Here is a 23,093-nt window from a genome sequence, read left to right on the forward strand (position 1 = left end):
GGCTTTATACTTGTGAAGTTTTCATTATTATTATCATGACGAACGATATTTGAATTACACATCATATATTTTTCATTCTTTTAACAGAAATTAAAACAATCTGATCTCCATTACAATAAAATTGCTTTTGATAGTCACATAAACTATACAGTATACATAGATATATATGTTGCAATGTAATTACGTTAAACATTTCATTTGTTACACAGAGAAGAATAACAGCTTATATTTGTTGAAACTTATGTTGTATAGAGTTCTGACAGCACAAAAAATAGCTTTGTTCACTGAAAAGATTTATGGCTTCCGGAACAGCATAACAACCTCAGTAACTATGAATAATTCTCAAGGTTGTTACGAATAAATATTTACTGCAGCTTTTGGACTTTGGCTTACTGCATCATGGATTAAAATGTTCTTATGTTGCCAATGAATTCTTCCTACTCACAGATATATACACCTGCAGACACACATAGACAACACTCACACACACACACACACACACACACACACACACACACACACACACACACACACATATATATATATATATATATATATATATATATATATATATATATATATATATATTGTTAAGTGGGAACCACTTCCTAAGCAAACCCAAACCTCCAATCTACCTTGCAACCCAAAATAACGTAATTTCGTACTGATAACTAACTGAGGAAAGGCGTGAGAAACGCAGCCCATACGTAAATTTCTCTCCATGCTCCCCTTTTTGGTGCATCTGTTAATCTTTCCTATAGACTTGGTGACTTCTTGAATTACCCCTTTTCAGATAAAAGGCGATGGAGACGAAGCCTGCCGAAAATCTGCCAGAAAGGGTTGTGTCCCCCATAAAAACTGGCAAACATGGGTTGCCAGAAGTCATCAGGATTTGGAAGATTCCAACATAGAAAACGAGGTGACTGAACCGCCATCTTGCGATCCCAGTGACCTCTGGAAGGAGCGAGAAAATAAGCCCCCGAGGTCACATGAGGCGAGAAACAGCGGTCTTCGGCCCCAGGAACCTGCCGGCAGCAGACCGACACACATCCCCTTGCATGCTCCATATTGACTGATCCCTCCATGTGGTCACCTTTTCGACCACCCAGTCACATTACCTATGCATTCCCGCTAAACTCATCCCTCCAGACTTAGTGAATTCGACAAGGCCCCTCCTTCGCTCCGTTATAAGACGGTACATGGGCTGTGGAACCATCGACTTGTCTTGTGCTTCTTGCAGTGACAAGACTACTGCAGTCAATTCTTCAGTATCCCTTTCAAGAGGATTAACCACAGACTATTCAATTTTTGAACAGTGATGACATAACTAACCAAGTGGCAGCCCCCTATTGTATCTGCTCATCATTCTTCAGTCTTATGATTGATGTGTTTAATTGTAAATATATTCCATTTAAAGTAAACCTAAGTGTTTATCTGCAAAAGCCCCTCGTTGAAGTACGGCCTTTAGGCCAACTGTTTTTCTATTTAGTTTCCTACCTGGCCTAGAAATTGCAGTCAGAATCTCAAGGTGTATTAGTAAGCCCCCTGTTCACGAGCTAGACCCCAGATTAGACCCCTGAACAAGGAATACAGTAAGTGGGCCAGGTAAGAACCTAAAAATATATGTACTGTATATTTACATTGTGTGTGTCGCTCGTATCCAGAAATCATACGACTGTTCATTGCATGCGATCGTCATGGTCTTGCCGTATCCAGAAACCACATGAACATACGCAGGCATTTGCATTTAATAATGTAATTTTGGAACCATAGTGAAGGAGGCGTCGCATGGGTACCCCCTTGCGATGGCAGAATTGAAAGAATGTAAATTTCAACTCTGCATTAAGATATATTTGTCAAAGTGATTTTTTTCTACAATGTCTATCGAAAATATGAAACAATTTGTGGTAAAAAGACCTGAATAACAGCACAATAAAGGTCTTGAAAAGAATACTTTTAAGAAGTCCTTGCCTGCCGACGACGGATGAATTCGAGCTCATCGTAACAAAAAGAACCAGTCAGGCACCTGTGTTGGAATTCTTTTTCTTCAAAATAGACTTCGTTGACGTGTTTAGAGTTTCCTTTTCAATACAGAATTACGTTTTTAATTGGTACATGTAGAAATCTTAATGTGTTCGTGTTATATTGCCCAAGAAAGTTGAAATCAGTACAGCCACTGAAGCTCACAGGCAGGCTACAAGGTGATACAAGCGTGAAATTCCTCGTAGGCTGTTTGTCGGTCGGTGATCATATTCTCATGCTCCTTTATTAAATTAAGAAGCATTAAACGCTGAGAATCGGCTACTTGGGGGTGCACGCTCCATATTTCTGTTAAGTTGCTTGAATATTTCCTAACTGTTTGTTTACATTTTCGCGAGAAATCAGGACAGCAAATATCAAGTATACAAAATATACTACAGATATGTAGTATCTTTTTCTAATAAATAGTAAAGCATAAAGACATTTTAATTCAATATCACTGTAATAAAAGAAATTGTCCATGATACTGATATAGCGTTGTAATAATCGATTCCAGGCATTTCATTCCCAGTAACCGCTTATGTTTGTAAGCCTGTTTAACCAGTGAGGCAATGCGACGGGACCTGGGCGGTTTGGGGGGTGTCGTAAGATTTCTGGATACCACGACAGCTCTTCGTTTGGGTCTATACAACCGCGATCGTCTTTGTATTGACAAATGCGATCGTATGATTTCTGGATATGGCGCGTGTGTGTGTGTGTGTGTGTGTGTGTGTGTGTGTGTGTGTGTGTAGGCGGATACCTGTGTTTGCACGCGCACATTCGTTTTCGACAAATACTGCGACTTCTATCTAAATAATATATTTTGTGCTCTTGTATTCACGTACACGCAATACAGCCATTCCATTTCAAAATTAAAAGACAAAACAAAAACCACTGCGTTGCAAGCTTCAGAAATTAAACACTCTGAAGACAGATTTAAGGGATAATAATTTTCATTTGCTCAGTTACGTATTCCTAAATTCATACCTTACAAAAATATGTCTAGAAATAAAATGCTCCAATTAAAAAGAATGACGATAGAAGTCATCGTAACATAAATATATAATGAAATCTTTCACACTTCCATAAAAGCCTCAATTTCATTCCCTCATTTTACTTTCGTCTTAGTACTGACGATAATAAAATCTTGGAGAGAGGTAAAGGAGTAAAGTTGGCGTATGGAAGCATCGTGAAGAATTTTGAGACAGGATGAACGGTCCAGTAATTCTGAGGAGAAATTTTCTTTTTTATCTTGCTGAAGCCACACGTGTCAAGTATAATTCCACTGTAGATATTTTTTTGTTGTTTTTTCTTTCCCTTCATGTTTGTCCAGAAAAAGTATGATTACGTACATCATTCGAGATATCAATTATATTTACGTAATTAGTAAGAAAATAAGCCTTTTTATAACTATCTCTTAAGCCTTGACTTGAACCAAAGGGGCGTAACACGGAAAATTGAGAATAAAAACGGGATCACAAGAAATGCCATTAGATACATTCAAATGTTAAGCTGTGGCTCTAATTCTTACGAGTGAAGATAGTCACGAAACCCTGAGATGAGACTTTTTAGCCTCGTTGGAGAGAGAGAGAGAGAGAGAGAGAGAGAGAGAGAGAGAGAGAGAGACTCTTTTGTTGAGATGAGAGAGATACAGAGAGAGAGAGAGAGAGATACATACTGTAATGTATATATATATATATTATATATACAATATATAAAACTTTTGTTGTATACAAAACATATATATATATATATATATATATATATATATATATATATATATATATATATATATATATATATATATATATATACATGTATATATATATATTATATATATATATATATATACATATATATATATATATATATATATATATATATATATATATATATATATATATATATATATATATATATATATATATAATCAATATATATACTTAGTTAGGGCATTTGGAACGCTTGGAGATTTAGGAAGAAAAAATGGAAAACAGCCGTCGCAGCATCACAAGTTTATTGGCCAAATTTTCGAGACTTAAGTCTCATCATCAGGGCTTTAAAATATACAAAATTTTACAAATTAAAAACAGACTCGGTAAAATGACAATTACAAAAGTGAAAATAAAAAAAACGCTAAAGAATCTATATTAAAAGAAGGTAAAAAAAAAAGTTAAATAAAAAGTAAAGAGAATTCTAAGACTAGTACCTATCTCTAGGAAGCTAAAAAACTGAGTGACATTCTCCTTCTTGGAGGGCCGGACGTCAACTAGGATATAAACAAAACAGTGGAGGAGGCCTGACTATTTAACGAGGGCACAAGCTTCTTAATTGTTAAAGATTCCAAAATAGAGAGAGAATAGTCATTGGGTGCTTGGGCCACGATACGGAAATCATCATTTGCAAATTAAAGTTCTACATTTATTAGTATGTCGTCTTATACTAGAGAATTCTTTGGTTTTTAGAGTACATCCCGTACGGTGGCTGACTCCGAGATGGGAATCTATCCGGACTTTGAGCAATCTCTTGGTGGCTCCCACATATTTCCCAATCTTACATTTTGGGCAAGTAAAACAATAAACCACCAAAGACCGCATCAAAGCCGAGAGTTTATCCTTGTGGGAGAATAAGGAACCTAAAGTGGGAGAATAAGGAACCCAGGGTTTTAGGATTTTTAGATATCAATTTAATATCCAATGCCGGAAAAGTATTTTGGATTACTTTTTGTATCTGTAATTTAAATGCGCTGGAATGAATAAAAGGAGTAGAGGCATACATTGATAATTTGGGTACGTTAGGAATAAATTGACTTGGATGAAGTCTATTAGTCAAGAACTTTTTCACGTATTTGTAGAATTAAGGATGGAGGATACAAATTGTTTTTGAAAAACTGGGATAAAAACTGAATTTCATTTTGGAAGTTCTGCCAGTTAGAAGTTAACGTATAAGCACAGTGTAGCAGCGTGGAGATACTGTTTAATTTAATTGTTGAAGAACAACTGCTGTAAAAGTTTGTACCCTGACCTGTGAATGTCGTTTTTCTAGAAAGACTCGTATTGAAACCACGTTCTGTCCGAGTAATTAAAATATCTAAAAAAGCAAGTTGGTTGTCATGTTCGTGCCTAATTGAGAATTGTATATTAGTGTGTAGGCCATTGATATATTCCAAGAAAGCTTGGCTTTTCCTATATATATATATATATATATATATATATATATATATATATATATATATATATATATATATATATATATATATATATATATATATATATATATATATAAAGCCATCACTAAGCAAAATACCGACATGCATATATGCATATATATATATATATATATATATATATATATATATATATATATATATATATATATATATATATATATTCTTACGTTCTGGGTCTGTTGGAAGCATGTAAGGGGGTTTTATCATAGAGTCCCTTTGAGGGCCAACAGAAAGCACCCAGAATGTAATAAAATGGATGGGAACTAGGTGTGACTTACCTTAATTATTAGCAATAAGTTAGGGATTGGAAGGTCGCCATGGGAAATGAGTCACTAGTTACGTTAAGATGAATTTATTTACAAATGAAGCAGTCATGAAATTAATCTGAAAACTGATGATCTAGCAGGCAATCAAATAAAATGTGAAACACTATTAGACCGTGAATAGCATGTATTGGAAATAGAAAGCGGTTAATTCTGGTTGAATGAGTTGCAAGGGCCCGGCACTTGTGCACAATGGGAAGGGAACTGTGTAGTCCCCCCGGTACTGCGTATCAGACTCTCTGGCTTATCAGAAATGGCAGTACTTCTAAGTATAATTGATTCATAAGGCTGGGTCACCTGCATGGGAGCCGAGTAACAGGGTTCCTGGAAGAGAAGCCCGGGTTAGCAATCCAAATCGAGGAGTTTCTCTCGTATGAAATTTTAAGTCTGCACCATGGAGGAATTAATCCATTAAATTTAATTAGCCCTTGGTTAACACTATGGTGGGAATAATCTAATTCTGATCACTGAATTGACTTGAATTGGAGCTTAGGACAAGTCATGGGGGCGAATCATGGGCTGCTTTGTTGGTAGGTTTTGCTTTGACAAAGGGGGCTTTGTTCAAGAGAATGAAAAGATGGAAATTCGGAAAATATGGAGAGAAATTCACGAGAAGGAACAGAACTGGCAGGGAGTTGCATTCATAGGCGTACCTTAACTTGTTGTTGCAGAGCTCTTGCAATTAGATCTGGATACTCTGGCGATTGCAGTCCAGCCAGTGTGAAGAAAAAGATGAGGCGCTTTTAGTGTGTTTCCTTTGGCTGCTGCAGCGACGACGTGTCTGACGGTGTAGTCTTGGCCCCAACAGCTCGGCGTCTTGGGGTATGGGTGAGGCGGACAACAGAGGCTTAGGTCGAATCTGAAAGCAGTTCCCAAAGCCATACAGAAAGAGGCCTTAAAGCTAAATTCCTAAAGTTCAAAACAGTAGCCCCCTTTATCCCGTTTTCGCCTTGGTTAAATTAACGACTTCCCTACGGCTACCTGACACCCCTACAAATCAAACGGGGCGGGGGGGGGGGGGTGGCGGTTAAGAGCGGTGTTGTTCTACCCCCAAATCTGGTGACCTGGGGGGGTTTAGACTTTCAGTCCTACATGAGTTCAAATCTGGGCAATATCTTCTTTCCTGCCACCAAACTAAGCCTAGAATTTAACTGAGAAGCGAATTAGTTCGTTAATTTCGATCTCCGTATCTAGCAGGCTAAAAGGGACGAATGAAAATATGTGAGAATATATATATATATATATATATATATATATATATATATATATATATATATATATATATATATATATATATATATATATATATATATATATATATATATATATATATATATATATATATATATATATATATATATATATATATATATACATATACATACATATACATATACTGTATATTCTTCCAACAAAATTACTTACTTTTATTTAATTGTAATAAAGCTTCTGATGCTATTTTGAATAATAATTACTTGCTTTTGAGAGTAACAGAGTGTTCGAGCCGTTGTTGCAGCAATCTCTCAAAAATATGCCATTCACAATATTTGTGGATATGAGATGTGTGGTGGTTCCATACTAGCTCAAAGGAATGTTCATGAGGGCAGACTAAACTTCCATTTCAGAAGATCAGGTCGTTTTAAAATGTAGGGAAATTTTCTTTGATTTTAATATTCCGATATAATATAGAGTGCTTGACTGATCGAATGCTAGGATGGTCTTAATTTTAAGTTTAGGAAGAACACTAGTGCTGATTAAACGAATATGTGCTTTATAGTGAACGTAATTATGAATGGCACTTTAGTCATTTGAGGATAAAACGAAAGAAATGATAAAAAATAACTTTTTATAAACTTATAACGTTATATTGTAAATTTGTGTGTTCTTAGCAGGTTTAAAACATTTCTGCTGTACTCTTTGCTTCCATAACTAATCGAAAATGAATTATTGGAACCATGGGACCAAAAATGATCACAGGTTGTTTCCTGCATCTGTGCCTTTTCTATGAATATTTCGTAACAGAATTTCCACAATATAGCGAACGAAAATATCCAGAAATAAAGTTGATTTCCCATGTGCTGAAGCCTGCCTTGTAGTCATTCGAAGACTAATGTTTATAGTGTGCATATATATATATATATATATATATATATATATATATATATATATATATATATATATATATATATATATATATATATATATATATATAATGTGTGTGTGCATATATATGTATATATATATACACACATACATACATACACGCACTAATAGTGGTCTAGGAGTTGGCGGTTAAATAGATATGAAGCAAAAAAGAATTATCCTACAAAAACAAACACTGATGAAAATGCATATGCAAAAGTTATCAAATGTAATCCCTGACATATAAAAACGCGTTTTTGTACTTTTACCTTTGTTATTACTGTTTCTGTCATAAGGAATGATATGACTGGGAGGTAATTAACATCAAAATGTAAGTCTGAAACTGCAGGATGCAGATAAATGAAATAAAAGCCTTAATAGTTCAAAGGATTCTGTGAGTTAGCTTTCATTAGAAATCGCCAAAAATGTAGATGCAGCCTCAAACATGTTCTCTGATTAGCGGCAGGTTTGCTCGGCGTACCTTTTTTTTTTCATGGTGCTCTCTCAATAAATTTATTTTCTGATTAGCTTGTAGCCTTCATCGATGAATCGTATTGCATGTTGCTCTCTCTCTCTCTCTCTCTCTCTCTCTCTCTCTCTCTCTCTCTCTCTCTCTCTCATACAGGGTCGTTAAGAAGGCTGTGGATGGAGAGTGTTTTCATCTCCATAATGAGGGCTGGAGACCGTCATTTAAGACTCTCTCTCTCTCTCTCTCTCTCTCTCTCTCTCTCTCTCTCTCTCTCTCACGCACGTTCGTTAAGAGGGCTGTGGATGGAGATTGACTTCATCCCCATAGTGAAGGTAGGAGACCATCATTTCAGAGTCTCTCTCAAACACACACACACACACTCTCTCTCTCTCTCTCTCTCTCTCTCTCATAGTCGTTAAGAAGGCTGTGGATGGAGACTGACTTCATCCCCGTAGTGAAGGCAGGAGACCGTCATTTAAGAGGCTCTCTCTCTCTCTCTCTCTCTCTCTCTCTCTCTCTCTCTCTCTCTCTCTCTCACAATCGTTAAGAAGGCTGTGGATGGATATTGATATCATCCCCATAGTGAAGGCAGGAGACCTTCATTCATTTAAAGAGACCTTCATTCATTTAAGCTCTCTCTCTGTCTCTGTCTCTCTCTGTCTCTCTCTCTCTCTCTCTCTCACACACACACACAGGGTCGTTAGGAAGACTGTTCATGGAGATTTACTTCATCCCCATAGTGAAGGCAGGAGACCGTCATGTAAGAGTCTCTCTCTCTCTCTGTCTCTGTCTCTCTCTCTTTCTCTCTCTCTCACACACACACAGGGTCGTTAGGATGACTGTTCACGGAGATTTACTTCATCCCTATAGTGAAGGCAGGAGACATCATTTAAGAGGCTCTCTCTCTCTCTCTCTCTCTCTCTCTCTCTCTCTCTCTCTCTCTCCATTAAACGCTTCACGTTTTGAAGCGTTTAGTTCGAGAGGAAGATAATCCAATCTTCTTTATGCTTGCTGGATCTGTGTGGGAAATGTTATTGTCGGTTCATTGAAAGTGACGATGGTCAGTGTCACTACGAAGAGGCAAAAGAATTAGATTTTGAATTCATTTCTGGGTTTGCGTTCCCATAAAGACTCTTGGGAATTCAAAATGGTTTTCAGTCGAAAATTATTTAGTGTTTGTTCTCGTGTGCGTGCTGTGATTGTTATGCCACCGATTATTTTATTTTTCTTAATATTATTACTGATCTTTTCTTAAGAGCACTGCCTATCCAGATTGATTTAAATTATTATTGATTTATTGATTGATTGATTGATTGATTTATTCATTTATTTATTTATATTGTAGGGGATAGAACTGCCTAACATTACCGTCTGGTTCTCGGCTCAACAATAATAACTTTAAGGCCTCCAGTGTTACCTCATCTCTCAACCACGTATGTGAGCATATTTTAATGAATATGCGCTTATGTGGGTTTATTTGCATTATGAGTTTGGAGAGATCCAAGGTTTTTTTTCTATAAAGCCATTATCTGAAATAGGTAGGCAAAAGAGTTATATTTGTTTACTAAATGAAATGTTGAAAAAAAAGATATTACTTTTGCTATTGGTAATAATTCGTTGTTATAGTTGAGGATTTGTGCTTTCATTATTTTTCTTTCCCTATATAGATATATATATATATATATATATATATATATATATATATATATATATATATATATATATATATATATATATATATATATATATATATATATATATATATATATATATATATATATATTGTATATATATATAAATACGTGTGTGTGTGTGTGTGTGTGTGTGTGTGTATGCATACAAAAAGTAGCAGATCTATCTCGCGAACAGCACGAACAACCCCATCTACCGTCTTTTTCTCCGCCTGTTAGGTTTTAGCATTTTAAAAAAATGACTAAGTGACTCATTATCATAAATCAACTCTCACAAGTTGTTGACTTAATCCCTTCCCTCCATTTTCGCTGTTTAATTTCTGGTGGAAATAAGGTCAAGAGAATCTCGACCTTTTTTACTATTTTACAATTTACTGTAGATGTTATGAAGCCACTTTGTTCTAATAAAAAAATAATTGTTTTGTAAGCTGATGTTGTGTGTATTCTTCTCTTGGCAAGTGATAAAATAGCCGAGTCTAACTCTGGACAGACAATTGTAATTTTAATACCTTCAGTGCATTATGGTTTATAAATCATATATATATATATATATATATATATATATATATATATATATATATATATATATATATATATATATATATAAACCATAATGCACTGAAGGTATATAATTACAATTTTGTTCAGAGTTAGTTTAACTGGCTATTTTATCACTTACCAGCACATAGAGAATATAACACACCAGTTTACAAAGCAATTATTTTTTGTAATCGGAACAGATTGGCGTCATATCATCCAAACTGCAAAGTGAAAAGGTCGAGACTCTCTTGACATCATTTCCAACAGAAATTAAACAGATGAAAACAATATATATATATATATATATATATATATATATATATATATATATATATATATATATATATATATATATATAAATTTGCATTGTATTCCAAGACAGTTGATGGTTCTTTTATGGGGAAAAGAGGAAATCGTAGTTCTTTGAAATGCTGTCTGTCGTCTTATTTTGAGCACTGGGGTTTCCTTTGTTACTGCTAATTCCGAGAGACCAGTTTCGCGTGTCTTCGTTATTCAATGAATGTAAGACGGACACTTTATATTAATGACTTTGATGCATCTCTTCTCATCTGCTTTTTCAAAATCATCATCATCACCATTATCATCATTATTATCATCATCATTATTAACCATTGTGACAGAAGATAATCATTTTAGTCAGTATAAAAATATTATAACCGTTTAAAAATATGATTTCCTTCAAGTTTTACGACAGTTAAACAAACCGTTGCGGATTTGTCAGGTGAGTGTGCACTTACACAGGTTGTCAGCAGAAAGTTAGAGATATGAAAGCATTCTTATACAATGCTAGAAGCGCGTTCATGGAATTTCGCGAGAAGCATTCGTTCAAACTTTCATGTATAAAGGAAGAGAATACTTATTCTTTTCAATTTGTGACTACCTGTCATGCACTATAACTGAATTTTTATTCAGATCCATGTTTATTTTATATCATATTGGTTTCAATATATCATACCACTGTTTTTACAACCGACCTTTTACCTTTTTTAAACTACTGTTCTGATCGCTTCTCTGCCGTATATATAGCTGCTCTAAAACCTCCAGCCATCTAGAGTACAAAGCCGATTCATTTATTTGATTTTCAGTGGTTTGTTTCTCCTGTGCCGTATATTTCATATATTGTTCTCTTTACATTTTTATATGAATGTATTCTATTTACGTTTGTAACTACATTAGAAAATTGTATTCATCCCCACCCTCCACGAAAAAACGCTTGATTAATCTTTCCAATAAGATCTGAAAATAAAATACATATAATTTTATATAATTATTAAATAATTTACTCATATGCGCATTTATACAACAGTAGAATGTGTAGAAGAAATGTTAAATACTATACGAATAGGACAAATTTAAATAGCAGTATCAAGTTTTCCGATAACATTTTTTTTAAGAGGTATTAGCATTTTTATTATTTTTTAAAAGTTCAGCTATATATTCATGTATTCTCTAATTCATCAATGGAACGAATGAGTGGATTGCCACATATTAAGGAAACACGGGGAACTGAAGCAATGGTTCTTATTTTCGATAGTCATTTTCTTTGATACTCTATATAATTTGCAGTTTCATGCATTTGCCTATTTATTCATGAAACTCTTTATCCACTAATGAAGGAAAACAAAAAAAAGGAATATCACATACTATACCAATATCAACAATAATATTATTCAGGGGAAAAAATAAAAAATATGGGTAAGTCAGATTCCAGTGCTACTTTCATTATATACTTTAACTTCCATCTCTTGTAGAGGTATTTGATTAGATGCCACTGTTTTGAAATGCAGTGGAATACCCTCCAAAAGAATGACGTTTATTTCTACTGACAGCAAACAACATCTAATTCAGAAAACGACATGAATGGGTTCATTCGTATCACATTACGTCAGATGATCTAAATCCAACATTTTCCTATCACGCGAACCGAGCCAGACACACTTGACCGAAATTAAAGTTGCTCGCCTTGATGACTCAACGATATAACCAAAGATGATGCTCTGATCTTTTGCAAAACTGCGATGAACTTCAAGTCCCAGAAGAGATAGGTAAACATTAATCGAGAAACTGTACGTTGAAAAGAAAGCGATGCCCTTGTCTGAGCTGTGTACGTACATACACACACACGCACACATATACAGTATATGTATACACATATACATAAAATATACATATATAATATATATATATATATATATATATATATATATATATATATATATATATATATATATATATTATATATATATATATTAATTCATGAAACTACAAATGTCGCTTAATATCCAATTCAGCCTACTTCGGGAATATCCCCGATGGGGAATTATCACCGAAGGGTAATTTTTTAAGTGGTACATGGATTGGAACCGCCGGGTCTCGATCCCTCGACATGGTACCTTCCAGCGACTCCATTCGACGGTCAAACCATCTCGGCGGTACCGATCCATTTATCACTTAAAAAATTCCCCTTCGGTGATAATTCCCCATTGGGAATATTCCCGAAGTAGCGTGAATTGGATATTAAGCGACATTTGTAGCTTCATGAATGTATATAAATCACGGTGTGATAAAAATTTCATATATATATGTATGTATATATATATATATATATATATATATATATATATATATATATATATATATATATATATATATATATATATATATATATATATAATATATAATATAAACATTACATGCGTTATGATATGCCACAAATTACAGTAGCATATGCCATATTTTTATGTGGAAACTTTTAATTGCCCCTTAAGTGATTTGAAAACTGGTCAGTACCTCAGGCAGAATTCTAGCACATCCTGGCAACAATTACTTTCATGCCCAAAGGCTTCAGCCTTTCAGTATCCCATTAGCTTTCGTTGACAAAGGTTTAATCAGTGTATTTATCGTATTGCGGATCAGTGATTCAGTGATCATGACCAGGGGTACAACAACACGTGAAGATGTGTCTGCAGCGATTAATTTGTATAAAGCAAAACATACGGCGACAGATATAGTGAAAATTACCGGTGCTGCCGGTGAAGTGTTTACCGGTTGTTTAATCAGTTCAAGGCTGAAGGGGGCGACTCATTTGACAGTGCCCAAACCCAAGCCTGGTCTTCCAAAGAAAACGACCCTCAGCACCAGGGACCTGATTAGTTGGCAGGTCCTTGCCAATCCAAGATTAAGTGCTTGTACAGTAGAATTAAGCAGTGCAGCAAGGAACGTAAGGACGGTCTATCAGATTCTGCATTGGGACTTTGGGTACCGCAGCCACCGTGTTAGCCCTAAGCCCTTTAAGCAAAGGCAGAAAACGCTAGAACTCAGGAGGGATGTAGGAACGTCCTTTAGAGTGAAGAAGCTACATCACCTGCGTGTGTGGTTCAACTAATAGGTTTACCGCTAACTTGGTTTTAATCCCTTCAACCCAAAGTACACCGTGAAGACTGTTAAGCGCTTTGATTCAGTGACTGAAAAGGATTTAGTTATTATAGCGTTGGTTGACTTGTTACTCAAGGTAAGAACGTGAAATTTAACCAATACATGTATGTAGACTTTCTGTATTATACTCTGTATGATTCCTTTGATAAAACTAGTGCCAAGGTGTTCATGCAAGATGGTTCCCCATCCCACAGGGCAAAATCACTCACTAAGTGATTGAATAATTGCCAGATCTCGTATTTTAATTATTGGCTTGAAAAGCCTGATAAAATCCATAGAGGATTTGCGGGATATGATAAGGCAGTCTTCGTGAGATGGACATCACATCAGTACCAAAGTTAGTCCAAGCCTTTAAACAGTTGTGGGAAACTTTGCCTAAGGAACGACTGCAAAGCCTTGCTGAGTGTCCCGAGAAGGCTTTAAGAGGTACTAAAGAGAAAGGGAAATTCAACAACGTATGAGAGGAGTGGGTGAGTGTTAAATGCTCCTTTTTTTCCTGTTGACTGAAAGCTTGTTTTATTTTTCAGCTTGTAGCTTATCGTAATGTGGGGCATATATATATATATATATATATATATATATATATATATATATATATATATATATATATATATATATATATATATATATATATATATATACATATATACATACATATATATATATATATATATATTTATTAATTAGCTGACGTACCTGGCATTGCACGGTAAAACTTAAAGTGTAGAAAACACCCGGACCGTAGAATACACCCAAAGCATAGAACACCCCCAAAAAGTAGAGCACACCTAGATGCATATTCCTGAGATGTATGCTGGTATTGCGCCAGCCCCGGTTTTTTTTTGCCATGCCCCAAGGTTAGGTTGGGTTAGGTTAGGTTTTAGTATCTTGGGAGTAATTTGGGTTTGGGAAACATAATGAGATTATTTTCAAGAAAATTCTTTGGTTAGTTTTTAAGATATGGCGTCCCGCTTTTTTCACGGAAAGGTCCTGGTACTCGGTTACATCTCGGGAAAATGCCACTCTGATAATTATTTATTCCAGCCTTCTATTAGACAGGAAACGGAATCAAATCCATCTGTAGCGTAATATAAAAGAATTTTTATTTGTAAGTTGTTCAAAATATACAGTATACAGATTATAAAGTAAAATCTTTCACAAATTCACTATAATACTACTTCAACACAAAACTTGGTTGTAAACAACATTTTTAGTTTCACCATCAGAGGCAAGAATAAATAAATTGTTGTGTGAATCCACCCCTCAGCAAGCAACATTAAGTTGTCCGTGGAAAAAACATGATCTCAAATCCACTCCACAGTACTTAATAGACTGCCTCTGTGCCTTGTTGACGGTGATGGAGAATGCAAGTCTCACTGGAAATTGCAATGTCTCAAAGTTAAAAGGGAGATCCGTCGGGATGAGTGGTATCCGTGGGATAAAAAATTTTTTACCCTCTCCCTTTCCTGTTAAGATAGTTGCTTCAGTTACATTGCCCAACAGTTTTAACATTTTATACCACTATTTTTTGACATTTTATTTCACACTGAACTTGGACTTAAAGGGCACTGGGAATGTCACTATTTGTCTCAGCGACATCGAAAACTATGGATTAGACACTGATATCTGTCGTTTTCAGTTATTTTTACGTGTCACTCCCATCCCACCCCGACCCCTTTGGTGCCAGTGATGTCTTACCCCCACAGTATTCTTTTCCAGACAGTAAGTCATATGTATACCGAAATGAGGTATGATAAACCTGTAAAGTTTATTTAGTTACTAAGAGTACAGGCAGAACCAGGCCCTGTTTCAGAGAAGCCCTACCCACCCCCAATCCCATTTGGTGCCCTTTAGTGCGAGTGATGTCTTATCCCCAAAGTATTCTTTTCCAGATAGTAAGTCATATGAATACCAAGTTTGGTTGAAATTGCTCAATGCGTTTTAGAGTTATGCTGGAACACACGCACACACATCCATTTTTATGTACAAAGATATATACTGTATATATATATATATATATATATATATATATATATATATATATATATATATAAACATAGTTTTATGTATATAATGTTTTTGTATATAATGTTTGTATATATATATATATATATAAATATACATCTGTAATGTATGTCTGTATATATATATATATATATATATATATATATATATATATATATATATATATATATATATATATATATATATATATTTATAAATTTCTGACTCACATCAGGATCGAACCCAGGTCTTTCAATGACAGCCAAGGCCGCTGACAACTAAGCCACACAAGCCATAAAAGAAGTTGGAACCTAAGTACCAATGTGCCTAAGGCTTTATCTGGCAGGCTAACTGCCTCGCATACCGGCGTGTTATCCCCATTTTTCCAACTCAGCAGTGAACCAATTGACAGCATTTTATTCGAATTATCCCTTCTGAGTGAATAGGATAGGCATGATCAACACACAGTCACGTGTGGAAAGGCCTGGGTTCGATCGTGATGTGAGTCAGAAATTTATTTCAAGGTAGCCACAAAACTTATAATGCCCCTTCCCTGGCTAAAAAACAGAATATAAAAAACAGTCATTTAAAAGTATCTGTTGTTGGAAGAGGAGTGTGTAAACAATTTTTCACAGACTAATCAAAAATAATTTTGAAAACAGGTGTAGAAGGGGAACTGATTCTAGAACGTTATAACATTAATACCGCACTGGATGTATGTTTTATCCTGCATATATATATATATATATATATATATATATATATATATATATATATATATATATATATATATTATATATATATATATAGTTTCTATTTTACAGTATCCACGTATGCTTGGCCTCCCTAGTTTTACGCGAGAATTCAAAATTTCAGCTCCATCTACCCAACGCTTCCAGTTCCCTATTGCGAGCAGTCTCATTGGAAATTAATCAATGCATTTTAAATTAATGCTTGAGCCTGTCCTGCCTGCACCTGCCGAATTGCTGTCGATATGAACGTTCCCTAAGGCTGGGTTACTGTATTTGTTTATTTACTGTTTTATCTCATATGTCGTTTATTTTATATAAAGTACCCTTTTGAATTATTTTTAGTTGCATATTGCATCTAACTTATTTATTATCATAACCCTACTCAAGATAACGCTTCTTACCTCAGATGATACAGTTTAGTTGGATATTTCTAATAATCAGTTATTCGATAGTATTTATATTTCATTGAAAAAAACCGTGGGCAAAGAGAGAATCAGAAAAAATAAACATTTCATAAACCGCTTTTTTAGGCGGACAAGTTACGAGGAACTCTGAAGTTACCGTTGAAACACTGTATACCAGCTGGTTAGGTCGAGAGGAGCAAAGATGGATTAGAAACTGTTTCGGATATGATGTATCCGAACGTATATGTAATGATTATGCTCCCTTGAATATTCACGAAAAGTGATATAACCGGGAATTCAAGTTCTCATGTACCCAAATAAAGCAAATAAGAGAGGGTAAATATAGAGTATATATATATATATATATATATATATATATATATATATATAAAATGTATATATATATATATATATATATATATATATATATATATATATATATATATATATATATATATATATATATATATATATATATATATGTGTGTGTGTGTGTGTGTGTGTGTGTGTGTGTGTGTGTGTGTGTGTGAGTGTGTGTGTGCGTGTGTGTGTCTGTGTGTGTAACTTGGGAAAGCACATTAAAAGATGATTTGAAATGAGGATTGACTAATAAAATCTAACTGGTATATAGTAGAATAGTGAAATATGTTAGAGTTTAAGAATAAGGAACATGACATTAGGATAAGAATAAAGAAAACATGTTGAAATAAGAAAGCCAAGGTTTTAAATTTATTTGTTTGTTTATGCGAGATATTTCTTACTCATAAATATCTCTCTTCAAGTCCTCACCTTCTAGTAATTCGTCCATAATTTATATTTAAAAGAATCATTGCATATCTTCTTCTTCTTCCTCCCCTTGATCTTCTTCGTCTTCATCTTCGTCTCCTTCTTCTTCTTCTTCTTCTTCTTCTTCTTCTTCTTCTTCTTCTTGTTATTATTATTATTTTTTTGTTTATCTCAGTCACCCTATTCGACGGGAAGGTATTTATAGTGAGTGCATCACTTTTCTCTCTGTACGCTGTTTCTAATAGCACGCTCTTCTGAATGAGTCCTGGAGCTATTTCGGCATCTGGTTTTTCCAGGTTTCTTTCCAGGGATTATTATTATTATTATTATTATTATTATTATTATTATTATTATTATTATTATTATTATTATTTTCTTAGCATTATTATCATTCATGAAGTAACTTCGTTGACAACTACTTGCTGGTATTAACGAGCGCTTGGATCAGGGATTGTCTTTTGGTTCTCGAAACCTTTCTCGATTTTCAGTAGAACAACTGTTTCCCATCCAAAGTCAGTGTTTCATTTAACTTTCCTTTAAAGATTTTTGGGACACTAAGAATTTTTCAAAATCATTTTATGAAATATGGGAAACTGGGACTTTACATGCCCACGTGACATTTATCATAATTCATATATCTGCCAATATAAAACCATTGTAAATCTGAATGTATTGCGGATATTCTGAAAATGAAATTATCATTGAGCTATGGACTCTTTAGTGCAGAATATTTTGGCACTTGTTTAGAAATTTCCAACGTGAGCGTTCGTTTAATAGCTGCAACATCATTGATGTTAGTAAAGTGAACAGGTGGATCAGTCGTGTTGTTCGAACTACAGTTCAGTTTCCCAAAGCATAACTCCAGAAGAGTACATTTCGCGTGATCTGCGACTCAGTGTTGACATGTTGGCATATGTAAAATGAATTTCATTTAAATACCTTTCACTTTCGTGGCCTTTGTTTTTTAGGTAAAAAACTAGAAATTTCCCATGAACCGCGCATGAAGTCTGGGATCACCATAAAGAAAGTAAAGTGAAATTTTATGGATAGTTCCAGTGGTTCTGAAAGTATGGTTCCTGTAATGCTAGTCCTCCAAACAGATTTTGCATATATATGTATATTATATAAATACGTATCTGGCAAAAAGTGACCAGTAGATTTTATATAATATATATATATATATATAATATATATATATATTATATATATATATATATATATATATATATATATATATATATATATATATATATATATATATATATATATATATTAACACAGGACGCTATAAATTCAGCATATTTTGGGTTGATATTTCACCTTGTTATCTTTAAGTTGTTATTATTAATTTAAACTTTGTTTGGATAGAAATTACTGCAGGTATACGCAGATACCTTTAATGCTTTCCCGTGACCATTTTTCCAACGGCAAAACATTGTTCGATATCGTTCTCCCACATCGTTATAATAATTGAATTTGGGAATCTCCTTTGTCCTCTGCTGCTATATTAGCAGACAATGTAATTTGTTTGTATATTTTATAATTTGAATATATGCTAGAATTTCCATTGTGCCATTCTATATGGTATTCACAATTAACAGTGTATTATGTTCTCGGTAAAGTGAATGATTTATGACTGAGGATGTTGGTTACGGTATTCATATATTAATTCAAAAACTATTAGAGTTGTTTCAACATTAATCTTTGATGCAGATAGACAAAAGAAGAGGAATGAGCTAATCCTAATTGGTGATACATTGAATTTCCAGGGAGAATATTATAATTTTTGAATTTCCATTGTATTAGTTGATACACTGACGAAGCCCGTTTGTAGATGGCATTCTTAAACATGCATATTTAAATTGAAGTACCATGTTTTACCGTTCTGATCGGAAGATAAAAAATGCTTTTTTTTTTGCCCTATGAAAGTAAATTTAAAAGACCAAATTAACTAACAAGTAGCTGTTGGCAAGCCCTAGAAAATATTTTAAATTTTATTGAAAGAAACTCTTCCCATAAAATGGTTCAATGTAAAGCATATCTAAAAAAAACACATACACAGAAATACCAACCGTAAAAATCAGTAGCAATTCTGCCCTTTTCTGTCAAAAACCTTAACAGGCGTGCAGTTATGAATACATATACATCCTGGGCGATAACTAATAAATGTATATCCATGTTTCCTAGATTTGAAATCTTTAAGATATAGGCATGTTACACGCTTTTTAACGGACTGAGAGTTCTCCTCTTTATTATTAGAGAAACAAGTGATGGAATATTTTCTTATATTTTCATTGTTTTCCATCTGTTTCATGAATGAAAATTTTTTTCATTTTTGGTTTACCTAGATTTCACATACTTTTACTTGACGATGCTGGGACAAGGTAATTAGTGATAAAACATAAAACGACATACATACGCGAAGGAAATGATAAACGCTTTTGCATGAGAATAAACTAAGAATTGCATTATTTTTATCTAAACGTTTTTGCCTTTTAATCAAAAGTTCATAGTCAATTAAAGCATTTCTGCGAGTGAAAGCAGACTTAGTTATTATCTTCTGGCAAAGAATTGGTAATTCATTTATATTTCTTAGTAATTGGTAATTCATTTATATCTCTTAGTAAACATGACGCTTCTTGAGGTTTATCCAAAATGGGAAAATATATATTCGACGTCTACACATGGAAGAAAAACCGAGAAAACAATTGCGCAATTTCACGAAGTTTAAAATGCTTTGTCCGCACAATTTCACTTCACAGAAGTTTCACCATCTTAAGTTTAGGTTGGACGGCCACGTTGGAAAGTTTGAGAGAGAGAGAGAGAGAGAGAGAGAGAGAGAGAGAGAGAGAGAGAGAGAGAGTGTGTGTGCATACAAATAATGAAGCAAGCCTTATCCCCAGATTGCTAAGAGGAATTTAACTAAGCCATTTGTCAATTGGACAAGTAGTATAAAGAGTTGATATATGAATACTGAGATAACTCAAGTCTCCGGCGTTAAACGGAGACCCAATTGAGAGATCACCAGAAAAAGTAAAGAACCAAAAAAAAGGCGTCAAGGGAATCGTTTGATTCCCGATTCCTGTCTATTGGCTAAGAGCGAAACTCTAATGAAAGAGAGATTTTTTGGACGCAAGTTGCCAATTAGAAAGAAAAGTTCGGGAACTTTATCAGTGCAATGCAATTTGTAATTGTTGAGTGTCTCTCTCTCTCTCTCTCTCTCTCTCTCTCTCTCTCTCTCTCTCTCTGTATTATATATATATTTATATATATATATATATATATATATATATATATATATATATATATATATATATATATATAATATATATATATGTATGTATATGTATGTGTATATATGTGTGTTTATGTATATATATACCCAAAGGAGATTGGAAAGAGGCCAGTAGTGTCCAAGGAAGCGGTGGTGGTTATATATGAATATGAAGTAGTTCGGTCATGTGAAAAGAATGGATTAAGTTAGTCAAGTGACAAGCCGTCATAATTCGAAATTGTTCGGGAGGGTCAGTATTGGAAGACTTAGAAAGTATTGTTTCTGTTATTTTTATTGTATGTGACTGAGCTGATATGGCAGCTTGGGCTCTTGCTTGTTAAGTAGCCCGTAAGTGTCATTCAGTGACTTGAATTGATGAAATAGTAGTGGATGAAATGAGAAAAATTTATGGTTTGCATGTGAAAAATGGTCATGTGAAATGAATATTCAAACAGGTAAGATTACGAAGCCACTTCAGCCCTCAGGTTCCCGTCAATAGGAAAGTGACACCAATGAGTTCTGGCGAGTCGTAGATGGATAGTGAGTAAAATGTAAAAAAAATGTCATTCGAAAAAAGAAAGCGGGAAAAATAAAACAATCTACGGGGATTGCACGCAGTATTTAACGTACTGAGAAAAGTATAGTAAAAAAATGGGTCTTTAGTAGTAGGGATCGATGGTGAAATCGGAAAGAAATTTTAAGAGGAAAAAATTTTTTTTTCGCCTAGACTGAGGGAGGACGCGTGTTTGTGTATTTCTCTCGAGGAGAACTGTGTGCTGTCACTTAATTAAAGGCACTTGGCCAGTGTTTGCCTCTTAAAGGAAGACTGTAGAGTGTAGGTGTATGTTTCGTTTGTAACTTTCCTTAGGCGACAAAAGGAAAGAAGTGGCAGCCTATGTGGAAGACAGAGCAATAGTTGAAGGAGGCGGTTGATAGATGTTAAATGGCCGAAAAGGGGAAAGAAAGGCACTAGAGAGAGAAACAGAAAAGCACTAGGGGGAGAAACAATGTAACTGTCCATCAAAGTGATTAACACCTAGCCTACTGTAGTACTGCTCGCCGAGAAAATCTTCTGGGCCGGGAGTGCCATACCGAGAAAATCTTTAACAGGATTCATCAGTTCCATCTATAAATAATCTTGCCCTGTCATATCGCTGATGACCTTTGCGAATTTGCACAGGAAAAACCTGAGCTCACTGCGAGTCAAAAGTACTGTACTTTCAAACCATCCTTTACCAGTCCAGAAGGGAGGCAACTTTGAGGTCTGAGGTTTGCGATCGGGGTTAGGAGTAGGATGAGGAGGGGTTGTGAGCCTTGTCTGCTCAGTTTGTGACTTTCTTTTGCTTCATGCTATGTTCCTTTGGTTGTAACTGGCTAGGGTGCCGGTGCAGGTATTAGTCGGTTCTGTGCAATGGAAGCTAATCTGGCGCTGCCTGGTTTAACTACGCCTCATGAGGGTCAGGGCAGTTATAAATTTATCCAGACATTCTTGGTCTCGCGTCTCTTATTGCAAATGGCACAAATTATATGGCCCCGGCAACGGTCCTGGTGATGGCTATAGCACCTGGAAGGCTCAGGAGTCTACTCCTCTTTGGGAAAATATCCCCTTATTCTAAACCATACTTGTCCCGGAGCAGATCCTCTAAGGTAGCTAGGATTTTTCGTGAAGGAGCTTTGTTTTGCTCCTCACCTCCATCGATAATATGATGGAGCTCTAAATTAGGGTCCATAGGGAGTTCTGTTCGGTAATGGCAAATGATGGCCACGTTCAGTTTTACATCTGAGTTCAGTACTCTAAAATCAGTGTTGGCCTTCAGAAGGTCGAGTATCCTCTGTCCTTAGCTGTGATAGCAAATTCTCCCCTTGCAGTGATGCTGATGCCTGGTTTATTCCTCCCAAGAGTAACCAACGCAGCGTAAGAGGTCCATCCTTCGCCTGGAAGAGCTCTAAACTTTGGCAGTGGAGGGTATTCACTTGTGTCAGAGGCTGGAGGAGGAGGAGGCA

General features: G+C 34.9%; 1 long non-coding RNA gene across 2 annotated transcripts in view; it reads left to right on the forward strand.

Moving 5' to 3' along the window:
• LOC136839453 (uncharacterized) overlaps positions 1-23,093 on the forward strand; it is a 312,435-nt gene that overhangs the window by 101,245 nt on the left and 188,097 nt on the right. The window contains exon 2 of one of the 2 annotated variants that reach the window (XR_010853343.1): positions 9,528-9,619. The exons of the other annotated variant lie outside the window; for it this stretch is intronic. This is a non-coding gene — a long non-coding RNA (uncharacterized lncRNA). The remainder of the gene's footprint in view (positions 1-9,527; positions 9,620-23,093) is intronic. 2 annotated transcript variants of the gene reach the window in all.

This window comes from Macrobrachium rosenbergii, chromosome 6 (assembly GCF_040412425.1).
Source record: "Macrobrachium rosenbergii isolate ZJJX-2024 chromosome 6, ASM4041242v1, whole genome shotgun sequence".
Taxonomy (NCBI): domain Eukaryota; kingdom Metazoa; phylum Arthropoda; class Malacostraca; order Decapoda; family Palaemonidae; genus Macrobrachium; species Macrobrachium rosenbergii.